Source organism: Salvelinus namaycush, chromosome 42, assembly GCF_016432855.1.
Source record: "Salvelinus namaycush isolate Seneca chromosome 42, SaNama_1.0, whole genome shotgun sequence".
NCBI lineage: Eukaryota > Metazoa > Chordata > Actinopteri > Salmoniformes > Salmonidae > Salvelinus > Salvelinus namaycush.
In genome coordinates, this window is record NC_052348.1 from 11,426,307 (window position 1) to 11,439,465 (window position 13,159).

The 13,159-nt window shown below is 46.5% G+C and overlaps 1 protein-coding gene across 2 annotated transcripts in view; it reads left to right on the forward strand.

The window, feature by feature from the left end:
- LOC120034920 (F-box/WD repeat-containing protein 7-like) overlaps nucleotides 1-13,159 on the forward strand; it is a 205,134-nt gene that overhangs the window by 41,696 nt on the left and 150,279 nt on the right. For both annotated transcript variants that reach the window (XM_038981611.1, XM_038981612.1), the window contains exon 2: nucleotides 8,458-8,536. The gene's annotated coding sequence lies outside the window, so the exon portion shown is untranslated. The remainder of the gene's footprint in view (nucleotides 1-8,457; nucleotides 8,537-13,159) is intronic.

Genomic DNA, 13,159 nt, shown 5'->3' on the forward strand with positions numbered 1-13,159 from the left:
AATAATAGTGAAGACATCGAAACTATGAAATTACACATATGGAGTCATGTAGTAACCAAAAAAGTGTTAAACAAATCAAAATATATTTGAGATTCTTCAAATAGCCACCCTTTGCCTTGATGACAGCTTTGCACACTCATGGCATTCTCGCAACCAGCTGCACCTGGAATGCATTTTACTCGGAGGGCTCCCGAGTGGCGCAGCGGTCTAAGGCACTGCATCTCGGTGCTAGAGGCGTCACCCTGGTTCAAATCCAGGCTGTTTCACAACCGCTCGTGATTAGGAGTCCCATAGGGCAGCACACAATTGGCCCAGCGTCGTCCGGGTTTGGCCGGTTTAGGCCATCATTGTAAATAAGAATTTGTTCTTAACTGACTTGCCTAGTTAAATAAAATAATAGCACATGTTGGCTGCTTTTCCTTCACTCTGCGGTCCAACTCATCCCAAACCATCTCAATTGGGTTGAAGTCGGGTGATTGTGGAGGCCATGTCATCTGATGCAGCACTCCATCACTCTCCTTCTTGGTCAAATAGCCCGTACACAGCTTGGAGGTGTGTTTTGGGTCATTGTCCGGTTGAAAAACAAATTATAGTGCCATTAAGCCCAAACCAGATGGGATGGCGTATGCTGTGGTAGCCATGCTGGTTAATTGTGCCTTGAATTCTAAATAAGTCACTGACAGTGTCACCAGCAAAGCACCAGCACACTTCCTCCTCCATGGTTCACAGTGAGAACCACACATGCGGAGATCATCCATTCACCTACTCTGCGTCTCGCATAACACTGCGGTTGGAATCAAAAATCTCAAATTTGGACTCATCAGACCAAAGGACATATTTCCACTTGTCTATTGTCCATTGCTCATGCTTCTTGGTCCAAGCAAGTATCTTCTTCTTATTGGTGACCCTTAGTAGTGGTCCTTTGCAGCAATTCGACCATGAAGGCCTGATTCACGCAGTCTCTGAACAGTTGATGTTGAGATGTGTCTGTTACTTAAACTCAGAAGCATTTATTTGGGCTGCAATTTCTGAGGCTGGTAACTCTAATGAACTTGTCCTCTGCAGCAGAGGTAACTCTGGGTCTTCCTTTCCTGTGGCGGTCCTCACGAGAGCTAGTTTCATCATAGTACTTGATGGTTTTTGCGACTGCACTTGAGGAAACTTTCAAAGTTCTTTACATTGTCCGGATTGACTGAACTTCATGTCTTAAAGTAATGATGAACTGTTGTTTCTCTTTGCTTATTTGAGCTGTAAATGCCATAATATGGACTTAGCCCTATTTGGTAAAAAGCCATCTTCTTAATACCTTGTTACAACACAACTGATTTGGCTCAAATGCATTAAGAAGGAAAGAAATTCCACAAATTAACTTTGAAATGTTAATTGAAATGCGTTCCAGGTGACTACCTCATCAAGCTGGTTGAGTGAATGCCAAGAGTGTGCAAAGCTGTCATCAAGGCAAAGAGTGGCTACTAATCTCAAATTTAAAACCTATTTTGAAATGTTTAACAATTTATTTATTTATTATTATTTATTTTTTTGTTACTACATGATTCCATGTGTGTTATTTCAGAGTTTTGATGTCTTCATTATTATTCTGCAATGTAGAAAATAGTTAAAATAAATGCTTGAATGAGTAGGTGTGTCCAAACACATACACACACTTCATTCATTCACAGGAAGGTTGGAATAGTACCGTGAAAATGATAAAGCCCTTTTCAGTGTACGATTTATTTGAGAAGACCTGAAATTTCAGCCTGTTTTGGTGGAGAACATTTTTTGGCCTTCCTGGTGACGTCAACATATGGTCGTATACCATTAAGAAAGAGTTACAAACCTCTCTGCCAATAACCGCTCGTTTCAAACTGTTCAACAGCTGCGTTGGACAGTTTGCATACTGGTGTGATTGATATAAGGATGCCTAGTGTAACCCATGTCATGTTTTTATCCATCAGGTCCTTAATGCATCCTCCTTCCCTTTATACACGGTCTTCATTTAACAAAGGACTTTGTATAAACTCTGTCTGGGATTCGAAGTTTCTCTTGGTTCATTCCCTCTACTACCTTCTGTCCAGTCCAGCTATAATGCCTGTTTGTTGTGCTGGCCAAGGTCACTGGACAAGGTAACGGCGTCGAAATCAGGTGCTACCTGTGTATTGACTAGGGCTGTGACTATCATGAAATTTTGAATGACGTTAATTTGCCAGCAACGTGACCGCAGTAACCGCAATAACCGTTCGAATAGCAATTTATTAAAACATTTTGATGTGGGCGCACATTTTCTCCTCTCCTCTGCTCCTGACTGCATGTGCTGCCATAGAAATAGAATGAACGGAACAGGTGTCCCCATTCAAGTCAGTGATGGCATAATGGGTGGGTGGACTGGCAAGGAGCAAAGCAGGAAGTGTACCCATCTATGTGCTGGGATTTGTTGATTCAACTGACATTACAAAAAATACATATTGACACACGAATGCCCGGCTATCCAGTCTTCAGTCAGCTGTTCATTCCACAAACCAAATATTGTGTTACATAATTTTTTTAATAAACAATATTTAATTTCATCCATAACCGTCGATTTTATATGGTAATTGTACCAGCTAGGGGAAAACGACTGCCCCGGAGGTTCAAGGCCGACCACGGTACTGCACGCATTGTTAGCAGAAAACAGGATTCCTCATTAGGGTGAATGAAAAATCTAATCAAATCAAGTTTATTTTATATAGCCCTTCGTACATCAGCTAATATCTCGAAGTGCTGTACAGAAACCCAGCCTAAAACCCCAAACGGCAAGCAATGCAGGTGTAGAAGACAAAAAAATCTTTGTCTTCTAAAAAATGATGTATTTACACAATCATGGTAGCAATAATTGCTTCTAATAAACCAAATTTATGTCCTTGAACTGTTTATTTTAAAATCGCACACAGAAGTTATAATGATAATTTAGTTGCTAATGGCAGCCTGCAGTACTCCGGTCGGCCTTCAACTTGAGTTACTCGAGAGGGGGCAGCACTGAGCTAGCCTGCAACGTCACTTCCTGGAGTAGTTCTAACAGCGCATGTTATGTCTCCATCAGACGCCATCTTAAGACTTCACTTGGCTTCAATGCGCTATTGAGTCTTCACATGGGAATGAGTGGTGTCACGTGATCAATGGCTTTGTCCATGCAGACATACATACATCCCTAGTCTTGGCCCATCTGTTTCACCTCCCTGTGTGTGTGTGCCTGAGCAGCTCTAAGCATGTGCCCTGGCCAGGTGTCCTCCATCTGGATGACAGTGTGTGTCTGGTCATACTTCAGCTCCTCTACAGTCTCACCTGGATTAGCCAGAGCCCAGGCTGGGGTTGGATACTGCTGGGTGATTGGCCTCCAGACTAAACACCTGTTACACGGGCGGTGAGTTAATAAGTGAGGTCTTCCTGGGCTCCAGTTAGGCGTTTGTCTGATTTCACATTATTGGGTGACTCATACTATGCTGCCTCTGATGTTTACTGTTCACATTGTTCAGCTATGGTGGATGTGGTAACCAGGCCAGCCCAATATGGCTCGGTTTGCCTTCGTAGTGTGAAATGATCACAGTACACGACCAGGTTGAAGTTCATTATGACCCGGTTGAAGTTCATTATGACCATAGACGGAGTCCCTGTGAACGAAGTATCCCATCGAGCTGCTTTAGCTGCAGTGGTCTCCTGGTCTCCTCTCCCTTAGCTTATAGCCTGCCAGGCTTCTCTTGAGGTCTGAAGTGAGTAATGCTCTTCTAAGATGTACAGTACTCAACTGTACACCAATGTGGGTTAATGAGATGTAGCCAGGCTGATTTGACTGCGAGGTTAAATGACTTTAATTAAATAAGTGAATTCATCCATTTTGAAGACCTAAGGCAAGCACGGGTTGTTCGTTCATCTGCGTTTTGAGGACACACACAATCGCATGAGGCAAGTGAATGTTGTTGAATTAGTGTTGTTAAACAGGTTAATAGGATAGGCCTCCATTTGGAAAAACTTCTTGGGTAAGAGAATGTTGTGTTCATCTCTGGTTATGTCGTTCTACACCCTAATGCTTCTCACCCAGGGTTTACCAGAATGTCTTGACAACGGACCAAGATTCTAGAACTCATTGCAAGTCTTCTGTTGGCAGTCTTTCAATTTTACAGACTACAGCTGACCTGGACAGGAGTCCACCACCTCTGTACTGTGTTGAGAGACACACACACTCTGGGAGGTTTCTGGGAACCTCTGAGCTGTTCCTAGAAAGTACTCCTTGTTATCCACCTGATATTGTGGTCACGATGTCAGCCTGTTGGTTTACGGAACGCAAAGCTTGGCAGCATGTGTTACAGGCCTGTTGAGAAGGGAAGATAACTTTTCTCTATTTTGGAACGTACAACCTTTCACGCAGTGCACTTTGTCCTAGTGCTTCTCTCTGGCCAACTGCGACCATAACAAGGAAATGTGGAAGCATGCATCTCCTCTTCGATTCCACTGGCTCTCTGTAAGTGGGTCACTCTGAATGTGTGTCTGTACGTACTTGTTGTTGCCATTCTGAATCAAAGTGACTTTGATTTGATACATGCTGCGCTCTGCTTTGAATCAGCTTCTGAAATTACCCAACGACTCAACACAGCATGCTTCCCTCCTGCTGAGGAGACATGCTTCAGCTTCGTTCAATGACAGATTTTTTTTATGCGAGAACAAATCAATAGGGATTCAATAGAACCAGTATACAGGGACTCTCAATAGACTTTCGTGATGTATTTTGTGATGCCTGTGGCTGTCTATAAGACCACATGTTGTCATTGAAGAACGAGGGCCGACTCGTCCGATGGTCCTGCAACCATTGTACCTCTTTACCTATTGTTCAGTGTTTTTCCGACAGCACTCTTTTTGTGCTCACTTTAACAGCACGATTAGAGTCAGACCAAACTGACGGTGAACAGCAGTCACCCCCGCCAACACTCTGTTTTGTAATATAAATATTAACGTCTGGCCTGGCGAGCAGCTGACGTCAACGGAAGGCTGTAGATTAACTTGTTCTGTTCTCAGATCTTGGCACTGTCTGGGAATCTTTTTTCTCTTCATGTCCAACAATACATATTTGACCCCGATATATTCAATGTTTTCTTTGGATGGATTGCAATATTTTGTTTTGTAGACGGTGGTCCTGGTATGTTGCACTCTGAACTTTGGAGCAATGTATTTTATTTCTATAAAAAGAAAATGGAAATGGTTCTAGTTGTCGCCGGTTTGACTACAAACGGTTATCTGAAAAAAGGAAAGGAATGCTGGGAAAGGTCAAACTTATGGAAACCTGTGAAATAAGATGGATTTGCTCATTCTCTTACTATCAGCAGCTCAAGTTTATTTGGCCTCTGGGCTCAACATAGAGATGAGATGAACAGACTTTCTGTTCCACTGCTGGGTGGTATGATGATGGTCTTGTTCTCGCACTCTCTCTCTTGGTCTCTCTCGTGCTCCCATCTCTCTCGTGCTTCCTCGGGTGCTCCTGCTCTCGTGCTCCCACGGGTGTTCGTGCTCCCGTGCTCCCTCAGGGGCTCCCGCTCTCGTGCTCCCTCGGGGGCTCCCGCTCTCGTGCTCCCTCGGGGGCTCCCGCTCTCGTGCTCCCTCGGGGGCTCCCGCTCTCGCGCTCCCTCGGGGGCTCCCGCTCTCGCGCTCCCTCGGGGGCTCCCGCTCTCGCGCTCCCTCGGGGGCTCCCGCTCTCGCGCTCCCTCGGGGGCTCCCGCTCTCGCGCTCCCTCGGGGGCTCCCGCTCTCGCGCTCCCTCGGGGGCTCTCGCTCTCGCGCTCCCTCGGGGGCTCTCGCTCTCGCGCTCCCTCGGGGGCTCTCGCTCTCGCGCTCCCTCGGGGGCTCTCGCTCTCGCGCTCCCTCGGGGGCTCTCGCTCTCGCGCTCCCTCGGGGGCTCTCGCTCTCGCGCTCCCTCGGGGGCTCCCGCTCTCGTGTTCCCGCTCTCGTGCTCCCTCTGTCTGTCTCTCCTGTCTGTCTGTCTCTCGGTATCTCTCTCCGTCTCTCTCTCTCGGTATCTGTCTGTCTGTCTCTCTCTCTCTCTCTCTCTCTCTCTCTCTCTCTCTGTCTCTGTCTGTCTCTCTCTCTGTGTCTCTGTCTGTCTGTCTCTGTCTGTCTGTCTGTCTGTCTCTGTCTGTCTGTCTGTCTGTCTCTGTCTGTCTGTCTCTGTCTGTCTGTCTCTGTCTGTCTGTCTCTGTCTGTCTCTGTCTGTCTCTGTCTGTCTGTCTCTGTCTGTCTGTCTGTCTGTCTGTCTGTCTGTCTGTCTCGGTCTCTCTCTCGGTCTCTCTCTCTCTCTCTCTCGGTCTCTCTCTCGGTCTCTCTCTCTCTCTCGGTCTCTCTCTCTCTCTCTCGGTCTCTCTCTCTCTCTCTCGGTCTCTCTCTCTCTCTCTCGGTCTCTCTGTATTGGTCTCTCTGTAGTGCTCTCTATCTCTTGTGCTGTCTCTGTCTCTCAGTCTCGGTGTGTGTGTGTGTCTGGAACCTCTCACCAGAATCTGTAAACATCTCCCAGCTGCTGTGCTGCCAAGTTACATAATGGAGCTACAAACTAACCTGGACTTCCCTCTCTCTCCTCTCATATAATTCCATAGGTTCCTGAGAGTCGTAAACAAACTGCTATCTTGATGTAAAAAGATCTGATTGGTCAATAGACCAATTAGTAGTATTAGTATTCTCAATGACTTTCCCAGGACTCATGTCCGGCTCTGTCTGGTGTCAACACCCAGTTAGCCAACAGCAAGCCCTGGCCTGTTCCCTTGGCACTGTCCATGTTCCTAGTGCTGTTGTGATGGCCTGTCATATCTAGGGGTTATTTTCTAGGCACTGGCAGCCGCTCAGAGGTAGAAACCGATGGGAGTTGGAAGCCGATAACTGTGCCTCGTACAACTGGTCTGCCTTGCCAAAAGATCCCCAGTGGCTACTCGAGTTACACGTTGACTTTTGCCCGACTTGAGCTCCGACCGCTTCCCATATCAAACTGCACCTTTTTTTGTCTGTCTCAACCCCCCCCCCCCCCCCTGTCAGGCCAAAGAAGAGCTCTCCAAATTGGTCCATGAAGAAACTAACTTCACCAGAGAACCAAATCGGAGTAGCCCGACCCAGCTCGCGTTCCTGTCGTCTCTTTCAGCTGGGAGGAAAGTTAAACACTTTACCATAAGGACTGGGTTCGGGTCACCAGTGGGGTTAGAGAGGCTCAGAGAACCTGAGGGGGTGCATCAAAGTGGCTGTCCAACAGCAACTGTCAGCCTGCTTCCGACGGGTAACAGCAAGGCCCTCGTCTCCGCACTCTACGGGAAGAGAGCTCTTCTCCGAGAGAGTTGCCTTGTTGAGCCTGTCGTCAATGTTTCCGTAGCATAAGGGTTTTTATGCCCAACAACCGTCCGCCAGTACTGGTTTCAGGAGGTTTTGCCTGGTTGATTATGGCAACCGAATACAGTATGAAAAGGGAACATACACGAGTGACATGACATGCACATCCCAGACTTACCAAACCCAGTTGCTGGGTCACCATATACTGCAGATAAGACAAGGGAAGACCAGCACACTCTATAGCCTAATGCTGCTCTCCTTTGCTTTCCTGCTGCACAATGTTACCTAGCCTGTAGGGCCTAGGCCCTAAGTGTGCAGCTGCCCCTTGTGAATGAATGGCTGATTACTAAATGTTAATGAGCCACTATCAGCGGGTAAATCAATCTGCCTCACAGGTGCAGTGGTGACGCACTGTTGCATGTTGACACCGGTGTATTCAGCCGGTCTGCTCCTGCCTGGGTTTTTGACTTCAATTCTACCTGTTGTTGTTTTATTCTGTAGCTTTCTCCTGTGAGGAATTCCCCACACCTTCTGTGTCAGAAAGATCAAGAAACACCCTGGCTGTCTTGATGGGGAATAGGGTGCCATTTCTGACGCACCCCTGTTACTTCGTATAGCTACTGTAGAACTAAAGTGGTGATTTTATTAGGGTGTAGTCGGGTCATGTTATGTATTCGAACTGTAAGGCCTCACCTTAACATGGGAATGTTAACCTATACGTCATAGATCCTGGATTGCCCGTTTCCTGCTACATAGAACTCTGTATTTCTTTGCATAGCTCTCTGTCTATCTCTATGTAAGTCCCCCAGTGTGTGACTTAATTGCGTCTTTGTGCATTTGTTTCCTTTGTGTTATCGCCCTGTGTGCGTCTATGTTGTGACTAACTGGGCCCGTCTGTGGGAGAGTGGAGGTGTGCTGTATCTGTTATGGGGGTCTGGGTTTCAGGGGGATAAACTGAGATACCAGGATGAGACCAAAACACATGGAACTGAGAGACCCCTGGAGCCCTGAGGGAGATCATTATGTTCCCCCCCCTCCTCCCCCCCAGACAGTCCTGTGGCATGTTGACTCTGTGATGACCTCTGAGATTGCTTAACACATGATGCACTGACATCCCCTTCTCTCTACTCAGCCTCCACTGACAGCCCTAACAGAGAGGGGCCAGGCCGGGAGAGGAGAGCAACCCCCAGTGTGGCCTGACCGAGAGAATCGTGAGTAACCGCTTCACTTCCTCTCCCTGGGGATTGGGGAGGGAGGGTGGGGGTGGTGGATTTTTCCATGATCACCAGCTGCATACCTTTATGCACAGTACAGATGTTAAGTGTGTATGTGTACTGTGTGGGGCTGACAAGGAGTATCTTAACTGCTTCACTTACGCTCCCATGGGAATGGGGGGGGCTGTAGGCGGGGGGGCTGTAGAGGCGTGTGTGTGTTTCTTTTGGGTTGAGGCTACAGGAAACCAGACATATTTAATAGCTAGCTAATTAAAATCCTTTCTTTCTCCTTCATTGACTTCTCGGTGGAGGCTTAATGCTCAATTAAGCTTTCCCCCATTTTAGGCTGTGATTTATCCCTCCCTCCTTCTGTCTTTTCAGTATCTTAGTATTCATGACCGTTTTTCCACTGTGTGGCCATTTTACCACGACTTCATTCGGCTTTCAACTGTGAGCCCACTCGACAGCGCCTCGTGATTTACCTCCAGTAGAGAGATCTCCTGATACGTTATTACAGACTCTTTATGTTACTGAGGACTGCTTCTGTTATGCTTCGTCTCTAGTTGAGAGAATAAAATCAACACTAACCTATACCTTTGTTCTCATAACTTCCGTATAGGGATATCAAACAATATTTAACCTAATATGACGAGTCACTCCAACATTTGACTACTTTTCACATTGCGACATATCTCCAGGAACAGTTAACCTATACACTATACTGAAAGCTAACACCAAAAGGCTAGCCTAGCCTGTAACGTCAAAATGAGCCTACCAAGTTTGAACATTAGTTGTGAGAGTTGGGTCCTGCTCTTAGACCTGCTCTGACAATGAATTTAGAGTGATACTTCAAGATTTTGGCAATGCTTATCCAGGGTCTGATGAATTCATGGATACCGTTTTTATGTCTTTGCGAGCAGCTTGTAGGAAGTTGCTAACTAGCGTCAGTGCAATGACTGGAAGTCTATGGGTATCTGCTAGCTAGCAGTCTTAGACTTAAGTATTAACTACACTTCCAGTCATTGTGCTAATGCTAGTTAGCAATTACGCTACTTAGCAACTTCCTTCAAACCGCTCGCAGAGACATAAATGTTATCTACGAGTTCATCCGACTCTGAGAAAGTAGATAAAGGGGCTCATAGCCAAAATCCCGAAGGATCCCTTTGACTACCAGAGTAGGCAGTTCATTGTATAACAGCATCCTCTGGCAGGCTCCCCCTGAACCATTTGGAGAGACGTTTATTGTACCATATCTCTCCTCAGGAAGCGTTAGCCGTGTGTCGCTCCTCCGGAATGAAAGGGAAGGGAACAATGTCGAAAGAGGGAGAGAAATTATACGGAGGGAGCAGAAGGGAGGGAGGGAGAGAGCAGGAGGGTTAGAGAGGGGATGAACAGGGGAGTGGAGTGAGATCCACCCTCCCAGCCCTTCTCATTGTTCTCAGTGATAGAGGCAGGAAGCCTCACATTCACACTTCTGCGTCAGGGGAGTTTTTTTTTTTTTTACAACTACCAATGAAGAAACAGGAGGTTTATAAACTTTGAAGCGTCGCTGTCGGTGTTGCTCAGGCTCATCTGTGGGCAAATAGGGAGGGAACCTCGAGGGGATGAGTTGATCACTAATGAGGAGTAATGTGTGTGTCTGTCACACTGTTGGGGCAAAGGCGCATAGAAGCAATGCACATGCATGCACAATTGTTTTGGTAAAAACTTTAATTTGAAGTAGGCGTTCACCGTCTTTGTTTTCCTGATGTGTATTCCCCAGTTTGAAGGTGGATTCTCATATCGGCATCTCCCAGCCACTTAGGATTAATGAAATAGCAAATATGTGAATTCATGCAGAATGGGTTCACCTCTTAGTATGCGTGTATCTGTCCACTGTATGTGTGTGTGCTGTGGGGAACACTTCCTCCTTACAGACGAAAGTGCAGCCAGCCTAGACCCTGAATAATTCATTGCTGGCATGCTTTTGTGAATTAAAGGTAAAGCGATTGGATAGCATACAATGAGCCTCATACTCTCTCTGCTAACTGTTGAATATTTAAAGGGATGGTCCTGACTGCTAACCCCAGCCAGTCAGTCACCTCTTTAGGCTATATTGCCTTCTAAAACTATGCTTTCTGACGGTTTTCTAATGTGACACCATACCTGGGGGTGTTAATAATGGGTAGGTTTGGATTGGAATCCTGGGGGAGCACAGACTTCATTTTTCCAATGCAGTTTCCTCTGGATGCTAGATGGCTGTTATCTCAACCCAAGCTGAGGTTGCTATGTCTGGGCTCACTGGTGAGAAACTGAGTCGAAGCAGGTGAGGTGAGTTAGAGGTGCGCACTTTTTTAAAGAACATTTGCAATAGTAGTATGCTATGTTAGGGTGCAAGTTGGGTTGTTTGAATAACATGCTGACTACAGTGGCTACGTGTAGTTGATTTTGGCCGTCCACACCAGAGGCGATCATGACACGCAGGTTAAAATATCAAAACCAACTATATTCATTTGGTGGCAGGTTGAAACGCATGAAACGTTCATGGACATTTAGCTAAGCTAGCTGTTGCTGGCTAGTTTGTCCTGGGAGATGAACGTTGGGTTGTTATTTTCTGACATGCATATGGTCATTGTTTTTAGTGTAATGTTTGTAGAATTTTTGAGCCCGAGTCGTCATACAAAATGGTGTGTTTTTCTACTCCAACGAAAGTTTTTTTTGTTTTTGTTGTATTTCAAACATCCACGTGGCCGGTGAGGTTTGCGTGTAAGGCTTTTCACCTTGCCATCAATATTAGGACAGTGTAGGCTACAATGAATGGATGTCATGTCAGCTATCAGTCATCACTTGCTTATTTCAATGATCAAAATACACTGTGTGTGTGTGTGTGTGTGTGTGTGTGTGTGCTGTAGTGTTTGTCACTCTCACACTGTGTGTGTTTGGTGGCACCGCCTACTCCCTCTGGTTCTCACACAGCCCGTCTGTGTTTTTATTAAGAGAAACCTTTTGCTGCAGAGTCCCGGCAGCAGGGCTGTTGGTGCCTCTCTCTCTCCTGAAGGAAGTAACTTAATTACAGTCTGTAGACGGTAAGCACCAGCTTGGTTACCTCCCCATGTTTGATATAATAATTAGGTAATATCCACGGGAACTGCTGTGCCCGTGACAACAGGCGCTGTCGCTTTCATCTCCTCCTCAAGGTACAGGGAGGTACTGGACTTCATTCCTCTGAAAAAAGAAAAAAAAGATCAGATTATTGTTTTCTTTTTAAAGGATGAGCTAGGTGTCTTCATTCACCCGAAGAGACAGAACGTAGTTGGAATTTCAGCCTGTGTTGTTTACTTAGAAGAGGTGTGAAGCAGTGGTGTAGGGGAAATGTGGGATCATTTCCTGGAAGAGGTGAGCATTTCTTCACAAGTACAGCCGGAGCACAGGGAGAAGACAAGTAGACCGTGGATTTGTCATATCCTGAGGTGAAAGCGAGGCACTTTCCACAACAGCAGAGCAGCAGTCTGGGATTCAACCAGTCAACCTTTGTGTCACTCCTTAATCAGTCCCCCAGCGCCCACAACCCACACACATCCCATGTAAATAATTTAAAGGCCCTTTCCTTTCGCCAGCCCAGCAGCCAGGGGAAGAAAATGGCCAGCGAACAATTGATGACACAGGACAGCAATGGACAGTAGAAATGGCTGCTGATATACTAAGGCTGCATCTGAAATTGCACCATATTCTCGATGTAGTGCAACACATTTGATCAGGGCCCGTAGGGCCATTTCAGTTGCACTCTACGGCTTTAAGCAATTGCTAACAGGGTCGGATAGTAAAACTAGCTGCAGATGCACTCTCTGTTAGTGGCGAGGCTTTAAACAACTTGGAATGGCCGCGTCACGCTGTCAGCTTACATTTGGGCGTAATGAAAGGGCTGCTCGGTGGGTATTGAATCCGCTGCGCTTTTTTTGTTTAACGTTGGAAAAGTTTATCGTGAGTGGATCCATGCAGTGGGAAGAAATGTGGACTGGACTGTAAGAAATACTATAAAATGTTGAGAGAACCGTCTCCTCTCTTGATGATGTATTGGCCCACCAGACTATAAATGCCTTACAGTTTCCCGTAGGCCCACATCTTAGGTTATACTGGGATCCTGACTACAATACCACGTGAGGGTAATGTGTTTAAATGGCACTGGAGTAAAACCTGCTGGCCATTTTGTTTCTGCTCTAAGATGTTGCTTCTCTATTGTGGGGAACAGGGGTGGAATGACTCAATCACACACTCAGTTTGCTGCGGCGTGTTCTTTGCTGTTACTGTGAGAGCTGGGTAGTAGGGTGGAGCTGTTTGTAGGTGGCGCTGTGTGTACGTTCCCTCGTCAGAGAAAAAAGGTCACAGTCACACGATTCAACCCAGTCATTCATGCTTCGGAAGCTCCGGACGAAAACAGGAAACCACCCTGCACTGTTCTGTTCCTGGGGCAGCAGGAAGCTGTGGCTTCACAGGCATCGTTCACTCTTGGAGGGCCCACCCTGTCCACCCAGAACATTGTTGTTGTTCAGCATGTCATGCAGGCAGTCAGTGGACTTGGCCCAAATGTGACATTCCTCTCTGTTGAAAATAGAAGAGGATAGCCACTTGTAGGCCTGTGGG